We start from the raw sequence: 20,816 nt of genomic DNA on the forward strand, positions 1-20,816 counted from the left end.
TTTGTATATGTGACGGAGCCTCTGCAAACAGAAAATTTTTCCAATTGTACAAATTAGACAACAGTACAGAACCTGTGTATTTCACCAAGAACCCCCATGATGAGAACTGTAACTTATATTTCATTTCTGACGTGCCACATCTGTTGAAGACCGCCATAAATTGTTTAAGCAATTTGTATTCCCACAAGAAAACTCGTCAGTTATTGAATAGGGAAAACGACATTTCATGGATGCACTTGGTCCTTTTGTTTGAAGAACATTGTGAACAAGATATTTATAGTCCATGTTCAAAATTATCCAGACCGCATATTGATTTGACAGCTTTCACTTATATGAAAGTCAATCTGGCCGCTCAGATATTAAGTGGAACTGTGGCAAATGCGTTAGAACATTTTTACGATGAAAGTGTTTCTGAAACTGTATGTTTCATTAGACATTTTAATAGATTTTTTGATTGTCTTAATGTGAGGAGTCTGTTTGAAGGTCGCAACAAACGAAATCCAGATTTGGACCCATATACAGATGTGAATGACAACCGTTTGGAGTGGCTGACAACAACTTTTCTGGGATACTTTGAGGAGTGGCGACAAAATATTGAAAATAGAAACATTGTTGCAACCGCTAAACAAAAGGCAGCCATGACTTTGAGTAGACAAACATTAGATGGACTAAAAATCAGTGTAAAATCCATTACTGAATGTGTTAAAAGACAAGGTGTGATAGGGGCCGTTTCTGGCCCCCCTTTTCCCAGAATTTTTAAACTTTGAAGTTGAAACCAATCACGTCTGTGTAATGAACTGCAGTATCTGATCGTCCACGTAGAACCTTATTTTTAGGTGTTATGTACTCAAATATGTTAAAACTGAGACCTTAAAAAGCTCTAAACGACGAAAAGTGTAAAAAATCTACAATTTCGTCATGTTCGGAGAATTTTTTTTACATCAGCGCCAACGTAGACCATCTTGAAATTTTCAAACATCAACTGTACTCTTAAGAATGTATCTTTCACATAATAAAACATCATGGTGGTCTACGTTGGCGCTCATGTCTAAAAATTTAAAAAATAATCCGATTGTTTACATATTTTGACAAGTCATTATAATACGTCAAAGTGAACGGCACGGTTACGAAATTATTCCGGGATCCATAATTGATCAGAATATCACGTACGGATTGTTTTATGTCGTATCCAGTCATCAAGACATGTCACTCTCGAAATATGTTAAACGTGAAATTAGACCCATAATGATCAAAATAGTTTAACACTGTACAGCCAAATACAGAGTTATGTCCCTTAAAATATGGTGGATTTATTTTTATTCATTATAATTTTCAAAAATTGTATGCCGATGATATTGTATTATTATCGGATAGTAAAGAGGGTCAAACGGGAAGTCTTTTCTAAACGAATTTTATTATAATGGCAAATCCTTAGAGACAGTTAGTACTTATTGTTACTTGGGTATTAATATTAGATATAATGGTAGTTTTAATGTCGCCATCACTTCGCTTATGGAAAAAGCTAGGAAAGCATATTTTAAAATAAAGAAAACAATAGGATTAGATAACCTTTGTAAACTTCTGGAAAAACTTTTTGATTCCTTAGTAGCCCCTATTCTCCTTTATTGTAGCGAAATCTGGGGGATTATTTCGACATTTAAAGACAGTGATGCCTATGAAAAGTTGCATATAAAATCTATTAAAGAAATCTTGGGAGTACACTGTAAGGCCTCGAATGATGCATGTCGTTCCGAACTTGCAAGACTACCATTGAAAAATAGGATAATGTAATCTTGCATTAAATTCTGGGACCATTTAATCACTTCAGAAGGAAGTTTAGTTCACCAAATATATAATGCTACAAAAAAAAGCAACCCATGGGTTAAAAGGTTAAATATTATTATTCAAAACTTAGGTTTATCTTATTTGTCAAATGATAACCTTACTATTAAACCCCTGTTTGGTTTTATAAAACAAAGACCAGGGTTTTCAGGAACAACATGCAAATATTTCAGCATCTCCAAAATTAACATTTTTCCAAAGTGTTTACAAAATGAGTGAACGGGCAGGTTATGTTGATGCTTTAAAAAATAGATCAGATCGATCATCATTATGTAAATTAAGAGTTAGTGCTCATAACCTTGCCATTGAAAGAGGAAGATATTTAAAAGTGCCCAGAGATCAAAGAATTTGTGAAATCTGTAAAAGTGGCGAAATTGAAAATGAACAGCACATGCTGCTACACTGCAGAGGTTACTCCAGTATTAGAGAGACTTTTGTATTAAAAATGTTCAAAATTACAGGAAAAAGTATATCCACATTGTGCGATAAAAATAAAATAAATCTTATACTTAATAATACACCTTATACGGCACTAAAATTATCTTCATCTTTCGTAAAAAATTGTTTAAATGCAAGAAGTAATCTATTGTAATAGATTTTCATTATACCTTTAATCGTTTATTCACATATATATATATAATTGTTCGTATTTTACTACCATGTATAGTAAATTGTTTATCCATTCGGTCATTACCATTTATTGTAAATGCGTTTGTGCCAATAAAATATTGTCTATATATTGTCTATATTAATATTTAACGAAATCTTACAATTGAATTTTGTAATAAATTCTCAATACATTCAAACTTTTCTTGTAGTTCTGAAGAAAATCATTTCATAAAAACGTATATATTTTGCACTTTGTAGTTTTCTATTTAACCATCTACAGAAAAATAGATTTATGTATCATATCCATTTCGTGCACAGTTTCGTTACCTTAAGGTTTAGGGCTTCACATGTGAATTGTCCATAATTTAGTAGTTAATTGAACAGAGAATTAGGAATATTAATAAATCACTTGTTGATAGACGTAAATCTGCGTACAGTACTAAACTAATACGTTATGCATGTGCAGTTAGTATTAAATCCAAAGTATGAAATGTAATTACAAACATAGTTCCAGGTAAAGAGCAGTTGATACTGAAATTAAGTTAACTACACTTATACTATACTGTAAATTATGTATTTCCAGCCTATTCGTATATCGGTACACTAATGATATTTCTTATATATGTGTCAGAGCACTCTTTTGACAAGATATAATCATAAAATAAAAGTACACATGTAGCATTCAATTGACTCAGAACCTATATGGATTATCAAATAAACTGTGACATGCTATAGCGAAATTACTTTTAACATATTTTTCTTGCATAAATGCAAATTGGATAAGACCCATGGCAAACAAACTTGAAAAAAGAAGTATGCACTAAAAAAACATGTGTATGTGTTTGCCATTTCGAATGTGTATTTTGTTTTGTCTGGAGTTCTATGTAAGTGACAAAATTTGGGGCTGGTGCTGAATTTATACTAACTCATCATTTTAACCAAGATCCTCTGGAACAGCACTTTGGACATTATAGACATAAATCAGGAGCTAACAATAACCCGACAGTTTATGACGTAAGAAATATGATGATAACACTCCGTGCAGTTGGTTCCCAGGCTCTCCAACCAAGAAAAGGTAACATCAGTGTGAACAGGGAAAACATCCCAATAGACAATACTGAGCTACCAAGAAGAAGATAGACTGGGGAAAGTACTTTGACTCCTGAACTGTAATTATAAGGAAAATGATAGACAACTAGTATAACTTTCCTTCTTTTATTATGAATTCACATGTACTTTAATATTTAATTCATACATGCATACTATAACAGCTAAAACATACATGTACATGTATAATATATAGTAGGTATAAATCTGTCAGTTTTAACTTAAATTTAACAAGAGGCTGTCACAACGACAGCAAACCGGATTTATTAAAATTTATTTGTGTCCTGGCAATATCACAAGAACCATTACTGATGAATGGTGAAAGTGAAAATCGTCAATATCAAATTTGACCTCCATTTTGTTATCAGTATCAACATCTTAAAATTTGAAAAGCTTAGATTGAATGGTTCATGAGTAAATGCAACAACGTGAATGGAAACGCCATTTCACAATCTTTCAAGAACCATAACTCCTGAACGGTAATAGTCAAAATCGTCATTATTGAACTTGACCACTATTTTGTCATCAGTAACAACATATTAAGATTTGGGAAGCTTTGGTAAAACAGTTCATGCGTAAATTCACGGACACGACTGGAAACACCATTTTTCAATCTTTCAAGAACCATAACTCCTGAACGGTAATAGTCAAAATCGTCATTATTGAACTTGACCACTATTTTGTCATCAGTAACAACATATTAAAATTTGGGAAGCTTTGGTAAAACAGTTCATGCGTAAATGCACGGACACGACTGGAAACACCATTTTTCAATCTTTCAAGAACCATAACTCCTGAACGGTAAAAGTCAAAATCATCATTATTGAACTTGACCTCCATTTTGTCATCAGTAACAACATATTAAAATTTGGGAAGCTTAGGTAGAACAGTTCATGCGTAAATGCACGGACACGACTGGAAACTCCATTTTTTAATCTTTCAAGAACCATAACTCCTGAACGGTAAAAAGCATTAAAGTCCATAATGTATTACCGTAAAACCTATAATTGTAATATTTATAATGAAGTATAATCTTTTCATATTTGCTACATGTTATATGTATACACAGGTAGTTTCATAACAAGCTCATGGTGTTTGCTTTAACCTTTTTTTTTCTTTTTTTTTGATTTATTTTTTGAAAGAAAAAAAAAGAAAAATACTGACCTTTATTGAAATTTAAAAAAAAAAAAAATTGTAAAAGACTAATTTAATCGACTAGGTATTTTCACTGTTGTATTTGTTTTCTTAAAATCTTGTTTACATTTATGAATACAATGAAGTACATGTACATTACACTGTAGTCTGTAGCTATACATAGATAGCCATAATTCATAATTCATATATAATATATATATATATATATATATATATATATACAACTCGTCTAAACATCAACCCAACAATGTTAGATCTGTAAATTTGCTTTCGCAAATTTTTGGTTCTTCCCTCGCCGGGATTCGAACCCATGCTACTGTGATATCGTGACACCAAATCGCCTGCACTGCAGCCGTCCCGCTAGACCACACGACCACCTGGGCTCTCAAAAAAAGAGCTTTCGGTGGGCATGTGTTACCTTTCCACGTCAGTTTTAATCTAGCGGCGTACTACAGTACATGATATATAAGGCATGAAGATGTTATTGTTACAGATCAGCTAAATTATCTATAGTAAAGGATCCTACAAATTAATGTAAGATACAGTCACAGAAAATAATTATATTCATAAGTACGTCTGAGTCAGTGACAACCCTACAACAGATGTATCCATCGGATCGCCATCAATGATGGTGATACATGGCTGTGTACATAATGTATATACAACTCGTCTAAACATCAACCCAACAATGTTAGATCTGTAAATTTGCTTTCGCAAATTTTTGGTTCTTCCCTCGCCGGGATTCGAACCCATGCTACTGTGATATCGTGACACCAAATCGCCTGCACTGCAGCCGTCCCGCTAGACCACACGACCACCTGGGCTCTCAAAAAAAGAGCTTTCGGTGGGCATGTGTTACCTTTCCACGTCAGTTTTAATCTAGCGGCGTACTACAGTACATGATATATAAGGCATGAAGATGTTATTGTTACAGATCAGCTAAATTATCTATAGTAAAGGATCCTACAAATTAATGTAAGATACAGTCACAGAAAATAATTATATTCATAAGTACGTCTGAGTCAGTGACAACCCTACAACAGATGTATCCATCGGATCGCCATCAATGATGGTGATACATGGCTGTGTACATAATGTATATACAACTCGTCTAAACATCAACCCAACAATGTTAGATCTGTAAATTTGCTTTCGCAAATTTTTGGTTCTTCCCTCGCCGGGATTCGAACCCATGCTACTGTGATATCGTGACACCAAATCGCCTGCACTGCAGCCGTCCCGCTAGACCACACGACCACCTGGGCTCTCAAAAAAAGAGCTTTCGGTGGGCATGTGTTACCTTTCCACGTCAGTTTTAATCTAGCGGCGTACTACAGTACATGATATATAAGGCATGAAGATGTTATTGTTACAGATCAGCTAAATTATCTATAGTAAAGGATCCTACAAATTAATGTAAGATACAGTCACAGAAAATAATTATATTCATAAGTACGTCTGAGTCAGTGACAACCCTACAACAGATGTATCCATCGGATCGCCATCAATGATGGTGATACATGGCTGTGTACATAATGTATATACAACTCGTCTAAACATCAACCCAACAATGTTAGATCTGTAAATTTGCTTTCGCAAATTTTTGGTTCTTCCCTCGCCGGGATTCGAACCCATGCTACTGTGATATCGTGACACCAAATCGCCTGCACTGCAGCCGTCCCGCTAGACCACACGACCACCTGGGCTCTCAAAAAAAGAGCTTTCGGTGGGCATGTGTTACCTTTCCACGTCAGTTTTAATCTAGCGGCGTACTACAGTACATGATATATAAGGCATGAAGATGTTATTGTTACAGATCAGCTAAATTATCTATAGTAAAGGATCCTACAAATTAATGTAAGATACAGTCACAGAAAATAATTATATTCATAAGTACGTCTGAGTCAGTGACAACCCTACAACAGATGTATCCATCGGATCGCCATCAATGATGGTGATACATGGCTGTGTACATAATGTATATACAACTCGTCTAAACATCAACCCAACAATGTTAGATCTGTAAATTTGCTTTCGCAAATTTTTGGTTCTTCCCTCGCCGGGATTCGAACCCATGCTACTGTGATATCGTGACACCAAATCGCCTGCACTGCAGCCGTCCCGCTAGACCACACGACCACCTGGGCTCTCAAAAAAAGAGCTTTCGGTGGGCATGTGTTACCTTTCCACGTCAGTTTTAATCTAGCGGCGTACTACAGTACATGATATATAAGGCATGAAGATGTTATTGTTACAGATCAGCTAAATTATCTATAGTAAAGGATCCTACAAATTAATGTAAGATACAGTCACAGAAAATAATTATATTCATAAGTACGTCTGAGTCAGTGACAACCCTACAACAGATGTATCCATCGGATCGCCATCAATGATGGTGATACATGGCTGTGTACATAATGTATATACAACTCGTCTAAACATCAACCCAACAATGTTAGATCTGTAAATTTGCTTTCGCAAATTTTTGGTTCTTCCCTCGCCGGGATTCGAACCCATGCTACTGTGATATCGTGACACCAAATCGCCTGCACTGCAGCCGTCCCGCTAGACCACACGACCACCTGGGCTCTCAAAAAAAGAGCTTTCGGTGGGCATGTGTTACCTTTCCACGTCAGTTTTAATCTAGCGGCGTACTACAGTACATGATATATAAGGCATGAAGATGTTATTGTTACAGATCAGCTAAATTATCTATAGTAAAGGATCCTACAAATTAATGTAAGATACAGTCACAGAAAATAATTATATTCATAAGTACGTCTGAGTCAGTGACAACCCTACAACAGATGTATCCATCGGATCGCCATCAATGATGGTGATACATGGCTGTGTACATAATGTATATACAACTCGTCTAAACATCAACCCAACAATGTTAGATCTGTAAATTTGCTTTCGCAAATTTTTGGTTCTTCCCTCGCCGGGATTCGAACCCATGCTACTGTGATATCGTGACACCAAATCGCCTGCACTGCAGCCGTCCCGCTAGACCACACGACCACCTGGGCTCTCAAAAAAAGAGCTTTCGGTGGGCATGTGTTACCTTTCCACGTCAGTTTTTATCTAGCGGCGTACTACAGTACATGATATATAAGGCATGAAGATGTTATTGTTACAGATCAGCTAAATTATCTATAGTAAAGGATCCTACAAATTAATGTAAGATACAGTCACAGAAAATAATTATATTCATAAGTACGTCTGAGTCAGTGACAACCCTACAACAGATGTATCCATCGGATCGCCATCAATGATGGTGATACATGGCTGTGTACATAATGTATATACAACTCGTCTAAACATCAACCCAACAATGTTAGATCTGTAAATTTGCTTTCGCAAATTTTTGGTTCTTCCCTCGCCGGGATTCGAACCTATGCTACTGTGATATCGTGACACCAAATCGCCTGCACTGCAGCCGTCCCGCTAGACCACACGACCACCTGGGCTCTCAAAAAAAGAGCTTTCGGTGGGCATGTGTTACCTTTCCACGTCAGTTTTAATCTAGCGGCGTACTACAGTACATGATATATAAGGCATGAAGATGTTATTGTTACAGATCAGCTAAATTATCTATAGTAAAGGATCCTACAAATTAATGTAAGATACAGTCACAGAAAATAATTATATTCATAAGTACGTCTGAGTCAGTGACAACCCTACAACAGATGTATCCATCGGATCGCCATCAATGATGGTGATACATGGCTGTGTACATAATGTATATACAACTCGTCTAAACATCAACCCAACAATGTTAGATCTGTATATATATATATACATGGTCATCTACATGTACCGTAATGTACATGTCCATCTGTTCACCTTGTAAATATGTTATTATTAGAAATGATATAAGTAATTTGTGTACATATATTTTGTATTTGTATTGTCATTCATACTACATGTAACTAATGTCTTTCATACTTAGTTATTAACATGTCTTTCTTTCAACGCTTGTCTCAGACTGCTTGAGCTTTTTTTCACAACTTTTTTGTTCTTTATTATATTATTACAATGGACACGAGTGAAAGCATTTCCACGAATGGTTAGAAACAATTTGATTATGTCCTCCAAAACAAGATGTATTAAGAAAAATCTAACTATGTAAACACCTTTTCGGAATAGTATTTCACCATATAGGATTCCATTATATTCTCCTGTAATTTTTTACACAAGAATGATGAAGCACATATGTTGGATGGAATATTTTTCTTGACAACCATCTCAAACTCACGGATTAGGAGGTAAAAGTTGTCACACTGCACAATAAGCCCACCACGGTCATTCTTAATGGTCCATTTAGAAAATCTGGTGATGAACGAAGAGGTGCTAGATTGCAACCTCAATCTGTCTATACAAGCCATTTTTGAACCTTTTTTTTCACCTGTCAATTTACAACACTTTTTGCTGCATGCTCTTATGATGAAGCCACTTATATAGAATAGAATGCTCTGGTCTTTGTCGGAAAGTTCTGATTGTTGAATGTTAGATTTCTGTGTTTCATGTAAACATTGTTGATTCAGAAGTTGATCTATGAGCTCAAGAATGAACACTTGCTTGAAGTTTTTAAAATCGGATTCAAGAAATTCATTACTATTAAACAGGGTGCTGTATGCCTCTGTCACTGATTTACTTAATCTTACTTTATGGAATTGGAGAAAAACATTTCTCTGTCATGTGGCAAGCATAAATTGGCATTAAATTTGAACAAGTCACTGAATAAGCTATTGAAAAAATCGTTCAACTTCATTGTTTGTCTTACATTGCTTTGTAATTTCTGTTATAGCTGAATCACCAAATAGATTTTGAATAGGATCTGATATGATGCTGTCTGCAGTATCTATGTAGGCAGTGTGAAATATTGTGTCATATGTATTACTGAAATAGCATTGACCATCTGTATTTTCTTTTTTTTTTACTTCAACTTTGTTGGATTTCTCTTCAGACCGGGTAGATGCTGAATTTGTAACCCTATGGTCATATGCTGTAAGAAATGAAAAGATATTATTGAATATGAATGTACATTCATGACATTATAAATAAATGTGTGATAATAAAAATATTATTTATACCTGGAATGATTTTTGTTCTCTTACATTTTGGTTTAAAGACTAATAAAGTATGGAATCATATGCAGTGATATTTTAGATACATTGTATAAATACAACTTCTGATTCTCAGTCTTACTGGTCCTTTTCAATTCCAAATAATGGGATGTATGCCAGTGTTATTTTTACAGGTGTGATTTGGTTTTTCCAAAAGCGACACCAAATTAATTGGTTCATAGGTTTTATAGATTTGCTAACTGTGGGGAAAAAACATCACAAAAACAAACAAGAACACAAAATTATAGGGCTTGTGATAATGATGAAATCGATATCTATTAATCATGCCTTTATTTTGTATGTGCCTTTCCCAAGTTAGGAGTTTGTAATTCAATTGTCGTTTGTTGCTGTACATCATACTTGAATTTTTTGTCATTATTTTGTACATAAATCAGGCCATTACATGTTTTGAGTTGTTAAATCTTTTTCATAAATGGACCTTGTATAGTTGACATTGCAGTATGGATTTTACTTATTGCTGAAAGCTTTGTGGTTATGTATAGTTCTAATTTATGTGCCATTTGGTTTCTTGTGGAGGGTTAAATACTATATTGCATATACATATACTGTTCAGGAAAAAAATGTCATACACTAAGGGACGACATCAAAAGTTCGATGTAAGATAAAAAAAAACTTTATTCATATAGTTTTTTCACTGACCCCCCTATAGCCCTCCTCTTAACTTAATTTGGGAAACATTGATTGACCGATAAGGATATACATGTATATAAAATCGATGTCAATTAAACAAAACTTGCAGCAATTTTGACCCTCCCCCCCCCCTCCCCCTACCCCATAACTATTTGAATTAAGTTTTTTTATCCTTCATTGATTTTTTTATGTCGTCCCTAACCATTTTGCTAACACATCAATATAGAAAATTATGAAATATTTGTCACTGGACGTTAGATAATCATTGATAAATTCAGCCTGATCAACAACATAGGTAGACACACCTTTTCATGCAGTTTGTATAAAGTAAAAGAAAAGAGGTTTTAACTCACAAATCATGTCAAATAGTTGTAAAACTATATTTACATGTGTATGGCTGTTTCAAGGAGATTTTAATAAGTCCAAAAGGAACATGCAGGGTTTAAAAAAGCATATAAACCATGAACTGATGTATGCTTTGAAGTCCTGCCAAATTACTAGTAGAGCAACACAATATTATGTTTCTTCGTACAAAAATTTTACAGGAAAAGGTAGCGATATCTGCTACTGTGGGTTCAGATCGTTTATAAAGCAGTTTCTTACAATTTGAATATGGTTTTATCTTTCCAGGTCAAAAGTCTTCAATTGTCATAAAGTGTGATTATTGGTAAATTGATGTCCAGTGGCAGATATTTCACCCATGTTCATGACCGGTTAATGGTCTGAACGTCACAAATTTGCTAGGACAAAAAGTCACGCATAGTGTTTTGATAATTGTTGTTCAAATATTTAAGAGAAAGACCTTGAAATATTTTCTATTTATAACATATATTCATTATAAAGTTAAGGAAATTGTTCATAATAGATATAGGAAGATGTGGTGTGAGTGCCAATGAGACAACTCTCCATCAAAATAACAATTTATGAAAGTAAACCATTATAGGTCAATGTACAGCCTTCAACACAGAGCCTTGGCTCACACCGAACAACAAGCTATAAAGGGCCCCAAAATAAGCCTTCATAAATGCAAATTCATAAAATTTTAATCGGATTTGTTTCTTGACACACATGAAACCTTAAGCCACTTTGACATTTATTTTTTATAACTATTATTTGATCATTATTGAATTTTATAAAATTGCTTTATATTTTAAATAAATAGTTCAAGAAAAAAACTCGAGATTTTTTTTTTAATTGAGTGTTTTCCTGTTCAAAGCTGAATTGTGACTTTTTGTCCTACATTCGTTCAGGGTGAGGGTTATGACATTTGTATTTATGATAATGCAAAGAAAAGTAAATACACTGTACCTTTTAAGTCTTGTCTTCCGTGTTGCTTCGATGTGTGACCACGGAACCCACTTAAAGTTTTTAGATATTTATTGCAAAGGGGACACTCATATCCATGTGCAGTTGCACTATTGTTCAATTCTTTTTGTTTTGGTTTTTTTGCTGCTAACGCACTAATATCCTCTTCACTATCGCTATCGACGAAAAGTTCGTTATCAGTATATCCAAGTCGTAACTATTGAAATCGTCATCCCAAGAAATAAAATCAGACTTCGACATATTGCGTGCACATGAATGTAGTTTATTTCAAATGAGACATACGGTTACGGTTATATGTTTTTGGTGGACGACTTACCAATTGGTAATTGCGCCCTGGTAACTAAATTTGGAATTAGTCCATTATAGTAATATTTTATTTTAGAGATAATTCCATTTAATTAAAAATTAAAGAAAATAAATATAAATTCTGAGACATAAATTGCCATTTTCTATTAAATATAAGTCCTAAATACACAATCAGTGAAAAGGAGAAACCATAAATTTACCGACAATCATAAAAAAAAAAAACTCAATACAAGCTGATAATGTAAATTTCGAAAATCACACTTAGAAAACAACAATTTACCGACAATCCTAAAAAAACAACTCAATACAAGCCCAATTAATAATGAACACAAAAAGTAATCAACTTTTAATGATCTATATAAATCATGAATATAAGACAAAAGTCGATCATGATTAACGATAAATATACAAACAAATTAAGTTTTTTAACACATTAATCATCTTTACTTTTTGTAAATAGTAGTTTTGGAAAAAGTGTGGTGTAACAACGCCTTGTTTACAAGGTGTCAATTAAAACCCTTTTTCACAGGTTGTGATTTACCTGACCTTCAAATAATTCAAACCTAATATACATGTCACCTGTGAAATTATACCTCCGAGATACAGATGGGTGCGGTCCTAACCTTGACAAAAGTTAACTTAGACAAGTCTGCTTTTGACCAGTCCTGCCCCAGACCTGTGGACAAGTCTGCTATTGACCAGACCTGGGGACATGTCTGCTTATGAAATGTTATCGTTTTTGCGACTTTTCATATCAGACTTGAGCTTTATTAAAATATGTATAAACAACATTCGCATTGTTCGTCCCAAGAAGGCCTCTGATAGCAAATTTCTTTACTCGCTCTACTATAGACATTATTAATAACAACACAATTCTTTCTTTTTTTATTTTTATATATTCTTATAAACATTAGTCAATTACATAGAGCTATCATATTTTTTTAATTGGAAGGCGGATAGAAATTAGGGTTATCCAACGCATCGGAACGACATTCATATATCATGGGATATCAACATCTTTGTCGACGTTACTTCGTTCCCCGTGATTTACCTGTCCCTTTATAATTTTTACTTTACGCATTTATACATGCATGGATATTTCATTGTTATTCTACTTATTTGGATTGGATTTGCTATTCTTTTTCCGCAGAATATTCTTACGAAAATTGTACAGTTGTACAGTGTCCGGATATGTACGATGTGGTAAAACTACCAACAATCTCGCCAAATTCGTCAGATTTGTCGAGAGATTTGTACACATAAATGAAATAGTTGTCACTTGAAGTTGACGTTTAACTACAAACAAAATCAATCAACCGACATAATAGATTAACAGTATACTATTACCAGAAGAGAACCTGAAATACATTTTTTATTAAATATCACAAATGAATTCAGTCATGTCAGTGTTGGTACATGTACTTGGATGATGCAGCCTAATAGTTTCGTTTTACACACCCTAGTGACTGTTCAATATTATGAATACAGAGATGAAACGCTGACATTCTCAATGTATGCGGAAAAAAAATTGCATTTAATTGTTTTCCTTATTGCTTACATTTGCCGTCCTACTAACATGTTCAAAGGAGTGCCAGGAGAAGACATAATCTGATAATTAGGCACCATCCCAACAGCGGTCATTTATTTTATACATTGAATCCAGACATAAAAAATATGGCTGATTTACTATGCGGATATATATAGATTTTTAAATTAAAGTGCACATATGCAGGTCAGTTTTTGGTCGATGCAGTCAAATAATTTTGTTGTATAAGTCAGCATGAGGTATCAAATCTACTGAGATTTTTTAATATTTTGAATAAAAGGAGGACATGCTGACATCCAAAATTAATGCAAACAAAAATTTGTTGTTATTATATTGCAATATTACTGTCCATTGTATTATACATTGAATCCTGGCATAAAAAATATGGCTTATTTACTATGCAGGTATACATGGTATATAGATTTACAAATTAAAGTGCACATATGGTCAGTTTTGGTCAATGCGGTCAAATCATTTTGTTGTACAAGTCAGCATGAGGTATCAAAACTACTGAAATTTTGTTACGTATCAATATTTTGAATAAAAGGAGGACATGCTGGCACCCTAAATGTATGCGAACAAAAATTTGTTGTTCATGTTGTTATTGTATTGCAATATAGCTGTCCGTTGTATTATACATTGAATCCTGACATAAAAAATATGGCTGATTTACTATGCTGTCATATAGATTAACAAATTAGAATGCACATATGGTCAGTTTTGGTCTTGGTCAATGCAGTCAAATTATTTCATTGTACAAGTCAGCATGAGGTATCAAAACTATTGAAATATGGTTACGTATCAATATTTTGAATATAAGGAGAACATGCTGGCACTCAAATTTATGCAAAACAAAAATTTGTTGTTATCAGCTGGTTATTGTATTGCAATATTGCAATCCATTGTATTATACATTGAATCCTGACATAAAAAATATGGCTGAATTACTATGCAGGTATATATGGTATACAGATTTACAAATTTAAGTGCCCATATGGTCAGTTTTGGTGGAAGCGCTCAAAATATTTTGTTGTACAAGTCAGCATGAGGTATCAAAACACTGTAATCATGGTAATTTTGATACGTATCAATATTTTGAATAAAAAGAGGTCATTCTAGCACCCTAAATGTATGCGAACACACATTTGTTGTTATTGTATTGCAATATTGCTGTCCATTGTATTGTACATTGAATCCTAACACAAAAAATATGGCTGATTTACTATACAGGTATATAACTTTACAAATTAAAGTGTACATATGGTCAGTTTTAGTTGATGCGGTCAAATAATTTTGTTGTACAAGCATGACAAGTCAGCATGGTCAGCATGAGGTATCAAAACTACTGAAATTTTGTTACGTATCAATATTTTGAATTAAAGGAGGACATGCTGGCAACCTAAATTTATGTGAACACAAATTTGTTGTTATCATGGTTATTGTATTGCAATATTGCTGTCCATTGTATTATACATTGAATCCTGACATAAAAAATATGGCTGATTTACTATGCGGGTATATAGATTTACAAATTAAAGTGCACATATGGTCAGTTTAAGTTGATGCGGTCAAATAATTTTGCCGGACAAGTCAGCATGAAGTATCAAAACTACTGTAATTTTGTTACGTATTAATATTTTGAATAAAAGGATGACATGCTGTCAACCTTAATTTATGCGAATAAAAATTTGTTGTTATTGTATTACAATATTGCTGTCCATTGTATTATACATTGAATCCTGACATAAACAATATAGCTGAATAACTATGCTGGTATATAGATTTAGAAATTAAAGTGCACAAATTGTCAGTTTTAGTTGATGCAGTCAAATAATTTTGTTGTACAAGTCAGCATGAGGTATCAAAACTACTGTAATTTTGTTACGTATTAATATTTTGAATAAAAGGATGACATGCTGTCAACCTTAATTTATGCGAATAAAAATTTGTTGTTATTGTATTACAATATTGCTGTCCATTGTATTATACATTGAATCCTGACATAAACAATATAGCTGAATAACTATGCTGGTATATAGATTTAGAAATTAAAGTGCACAAATTGTCAGTTTTAGTTGATGCAGTCAAATAATTTTGTTGTACAAGTCAGCATGAGGTATCAAAACTACTAAAATTTTGTTACGTATCAAAATTTTGAATAAAAGGAGGACATGAAGGCACCCTAAATTTATGCAAACAAAAATTTGAAAAGAATTGCTGAATTAGTATGCTGGTATATAGATTATGAATAAAAGTGCTCACATGGTCAGTTTTGGTCAACACGGTCAAATAATTTTTTTGCACAAGTCAGCAAGAGGTATCAAAACTACTGAAATTTTGTTACGTATCAATATTTTGAATAAAAGGAGGACATATGCTGGCACCCTAAATTTATGCAAACAATAAATTGTTGTTATTGTATAGCAATATTGCTGTCCTTTGTAATATACATTAAATCCTGACATAACAAATATGGCTGATTTACTATGCTGGTATATAGATTTACAAATTAAAGTGCACATATGGTCAGTTTTAGTTGATGCAGTCAAATAATTTTGTCGTACAAGTCAGTATGAGGTATCAAAACTACTGAAATTTTGTCACGTATCAAAATTTTGAATAAAAGGAGGACATGCTGGTACCCTAAATTTAAGCGAACAAAAATTTGAAAAAATATGGCTGATTTACTAAGCGGGTATATAGATTTATAAAAAAAAGTGCACACATGGTCAGTTTTGGTCAACACGGTCAAATAATTTTGTTGCACAAGTCAGCAAGAGGTATCAAAACTACTGAAATTTTGTTACGTATCAATATTTTGAATAAAAGGAGGACATATGCTGGCACCCTAAATTTATGCAAACAAAAAATTGTTGTTATTGTATAGCAATATTGCTGTCCATTGTAATATACATTGAATCCTGACATAACAAATATGGATGATTTACTATGCTGGTATATAGATTTACAAATTAAAGTGCACATATGGTCAGTTTTAGTTGATGCAGTCAAATAATTTTGTTGTACAAGTCAGTATGAGGTATCAAAACTACTGAAATTTTGTTACGTATCAAAATTTTTAATAAAAGGAGGACATGCTGGTACCCTAAATTTATGCGAACAAAAATTTGAAAAAATATGGCTGATTTACTATGCAGGTATATAGATTTATAAATAAAAGTGCACACATGGTCAGTTTTGGTCAACGCGGTCAAATAATTGTGTTGTACAAGTCAGCATGAGGTATCAAAACGTAACTAAATTTTTTTATGCATCAATATTTTGAATAAAAGGAGGACATGCTGGCACCCTAAATTTATGCGAACAAAAATTTGTAGTCATGTGTTAAAATGATGCTTTCCTCTAAAATACGTCCTTTCATAGATATACATATAAATAAAGTGCAAATATGGTTGAATTTGATAGGTATTGGAATATATATTCAGTGCCCGTTATCATTGTAACCAAGATCGTTTTTTAATTTATAGATTGGCAGATCTCAGATAAATTTGTGTTTCAAGCAACGTTTTATGCTTGTTTTAAGTTTGACTTTATTTTCGATGTTTATACTACGAAACAAAGATATTAAAAAATATTTTTAAAAAATCGACGTAGAGCGGTCCTGGTTACAAGTTAACTTAGTGTTGAGCAGACCAGGGCAAAAGTTAACTTGGGAACAGGTCTGGTTTCGATAGGATTTGTCAGAGCAAAAGTTAACTTTGTGGCAGGACTGGTCTCGAAGTTAACTTATGTTAACTTTATGGCAGGACAGGTTTCGAAGTTAACTTATGTTAACTTTACGGCAGGACTGGTTAGAAGTTAACTTATATCAATAGCGGACCTGTTTCGAAGTTAACTTTTTGGCAGACATAAAAACAGTCCTAGGACCAAGTCCGCTTTTCAAGTTAACTAGATTTTGGTCCTAGGACTGGTCAGAGCAGTCCTAAATTTGGTCACAGGTTAACTTTGACCAGTCCAAATGACTGGTTATCAAGTTAACTTGCTGTACAGGTTAGGACTGCACCCATCTGTAGGTGTATATTCAAAAGAAACCCATTATGAAACTATCAAATAAAATAAACTCTGATACAATTTATCAAGTATTAATTATTTTATATCATTTTTTCTAAATTCAATATCAATTAAATTATGTCTTTTTTTCAAGAATATAAATAATACAAATCAAAATTAAATGACATTGAAATAAATAATTATGTATGAACTCAAATTATTTAATTACTTGTGTTAAATTTCACACTGAAACAGTTAATTTATGCTTAAACACTCGCCCTTACTTCGAGTTCTTTTAATACTTTGAAAATAACTCTATTACCCAAAAAAATCTCGCGAGGTTTAAATCTGGCCTTGTGAAATTACGAGATTTCGCTGAGTTGCCAATCTCTTGTATTATATGTCTTTGCTGTTAGAAATATTGAATTTTGACTCCATTTCAAAAAAATAAAATATTATCTGCCCTTTCTTTCTGGTAATTCCAGCAGGACAGTTATTGCAAATCCAATGAAAGTTGGCATAAGTATTTTAATAAAAAAAAAAATGTTTTCTTGTCGCTAAACAGTTTCTTGTCGCTAAAATTATTCTTTTTGTCGCTTCTTGACGCTAAAATTATTCTTGTTGCTAATTAGTGAGACCACTTTTAAGAAGGCCTTAATATAAACATCACCATTTTAGGGTTTTTTGTCCAAAAAAATTTGAAATGAAGGAATAATGTTGAAAATTTTGTCTGAAATCAACTTTCATTAATGTTTGCATCAGTGTTAACAACAACAGATAAATACAAACTCACATGCATGTTAAACATATTTGATCAATCAATTTAGCAGCTAATTTTTTTACTCAGGTAAATTTATCAATGAGTGATAGATTTATCTTAGAAAAAAATTAAAGGTCCCAGTAAATAAACTACAGAGAGAGAACAATATAGCTATTGAATTTGTTCATTGGGACAATGAACTGCCAAAAGTTTCAATGGACAGGTAACTATCAGATGAATCTGTAGTATACTTTCATTGGGTTCGCAATAAAATCGTGTGATACTTCAAATTTTGAAGACAAACAAAAGAAAACGTTGTTTCAATTTGAATACAGGGCACAGCTTAACACACCACAGACTGGCTGCTTAAAACAAATTTTTATTTCACTATTTCACTTTCATTAATGATTAAACAAAAAAAAAACATTTTTCATTTTTTTTCTTTATCTAATAGCTAGTGCCCTTTTAAAAGAAACAAATCTCCTGGCAATAAAGTAGGGTATTTAAAACTGTTGACACAAATATGCCTCACTTTCATATAATTTTTTATAGTATAATGCAAAGCTTGAATTTTGCCATACTTTACTCCTACAAACTAAAAAAACATTTAAAGACAACCATGACTAAGGGTGCTGGGTCAAATAACCTCTATGGAAATAAAAATGCCAAACCTAATGTACCTGCATACCATATACAGTTGAACTATCATCTGTGGTTCCCTTTTGAATAGCCTAAAAGTATGTAAACTAAGCAAAAGTTTCAAAGTCAATTAAAAATGACTGAGCAGACAGGGCCAAATGATATCAAGAAAAGAAATGAGATGTACCATTGTGTAACTCTTAAACTGACCTACCACAAGTGATACAATATTCTTGGGCTTGTATTTCCTATCATGATTTCCTTGATAGACGGTTTTTGTTGACAAGGAAGCTATGATACTAAGAGTTCAAAATGGAGAAGTTCAAATAATCCCTTCGTCCTAACAACAATCCTGTCCCCTTTTCATAAACCTAACCTACCAAATTAGACTTGTTACTGGGATTGTATTACCTGAGCAACACGACGGGTACCACATGTGGCGCAGGATCTGTTTACCTTTCCGGAGCACCTGAGAACACCTCCTGTTTTGGGTGGGGTTCTTGTTGCTTAGTCCTTAGTTTTCATTGTTGTTTTATTAACATGTACTTCTGCTTGTCTTTTGTTTTTTTTTCTTTTTGTTGTCAGTTAATTATAACTTATGAGTTTGAATATCCCTCTGCTATTTTTGCCCCTCTATTTATATACATATGCTGCTTTTTTCCCCAACATATGGTCAATGCGAGACAAAATGTAAACAAGAGGCTGTTAGAGAGACAGCAAACCGGATTTTCCTGCATAGGTCCTATGTTAAGCTAAGTCCCCCACTAGCAGCCATCTTCAATGATGGATCAGCCTCAAAGTAACAACACTTGGTCAACACCTCAGAAGGAACATTAATTCCATGTTTGGTTCTATTCCATTTAGTGGTTCTCTAGAAGAAGTTCAAAATGTGAAAAGTTAACGACATATGGCCATATGGGCGGGGTGAACTAAAAAGAAAATAGGTATCTGACAGTACCTTAATATGCTCACAATTTTTACAACTCATGACAGTTGGTATGCTGTCCAAATATCAGGTTATTCTGCATGTGATACTTTTTATTTGATCATTCACATTGAAAATTAAAAGTATCATCAAGCAGAAGTTTCAACATCTGTTGGTTACATATATGTATATGTGTTTGGAACACCAAAGTTGCCCTATGATAACCATATCCTATCATGATCGAATGCAAATTTTATATACCATTATAATTAAGACATTTCACTGTACATTTTTTTTTGTAGTACTCTGTCATATTTTCTTTATCACTTTGTCTGTTTGTTTTGTTCACACATTGTTGTAGTGTTGTGTGACTGTTGTACAAGTCAGAGGATGAGCTAACCATGAAACAAGGTTTCAACCATTCTTCATAAAGAAATGCTATGTCACCAAGTCAGGAATTGTTTATTATTATGACACTTGTTTTCTACTCATTTGATAAGTCCATATACTATAGAGACCTTTTGATATAACAAGGAGTTATGTTTTTATACTATAGTGTTATTAACTTGCTGTTTCTGTATTATGTTTTCGAAAGTCGTACTCGAAAAGGCTGTGAATTATTTCTGTTTCAAGACTACAAGACGTTACAAAACATTGCACATCATTTAACCTTTTTATTTTATGATTACACAAATGTATAACATTACCCCCAAAGTTAAGTCATGGCGTTAGAAAATTAAAAACCTGAAGTTAACGTCTTGTATTAGCCTATGGGCCAATACAGCTTTTATCCGTATTGGCCCTGTTCCA

At 33.3% G+C, this 20,816-nt stretch overlaps 1 protein-coding gene across 4 annotated transcripts in view; it reads right to left on the reverse strand.

Annotated features, from left to right (window-relative positions):
• Window positions 1–20,816, reverse strand: part of LOC143044717 (putative E3 ubiquitin-protein ligase HERC4) — a 279,500-nt gene that overhangs the window by 177,489 nt on the left and 81,195 nt on the right. The window lies entirely within an intron of this gene.

The sequence above is a fragment of the Mytilus galloprovincialis genome, chromosome 9, assembly GCF_965363235.1.
Source record: "Mytilus galloprovincialis chromosome 9, xbMytGall1.hap1.1, whole genome shotgun sequence".
Taxonomy (NCBI): Eukaryota; Metazoa; Mollusca; class Bivalvia; order Mytilida; family Mytilidae; genus Mytilus; species Mytilus galloprovincialis.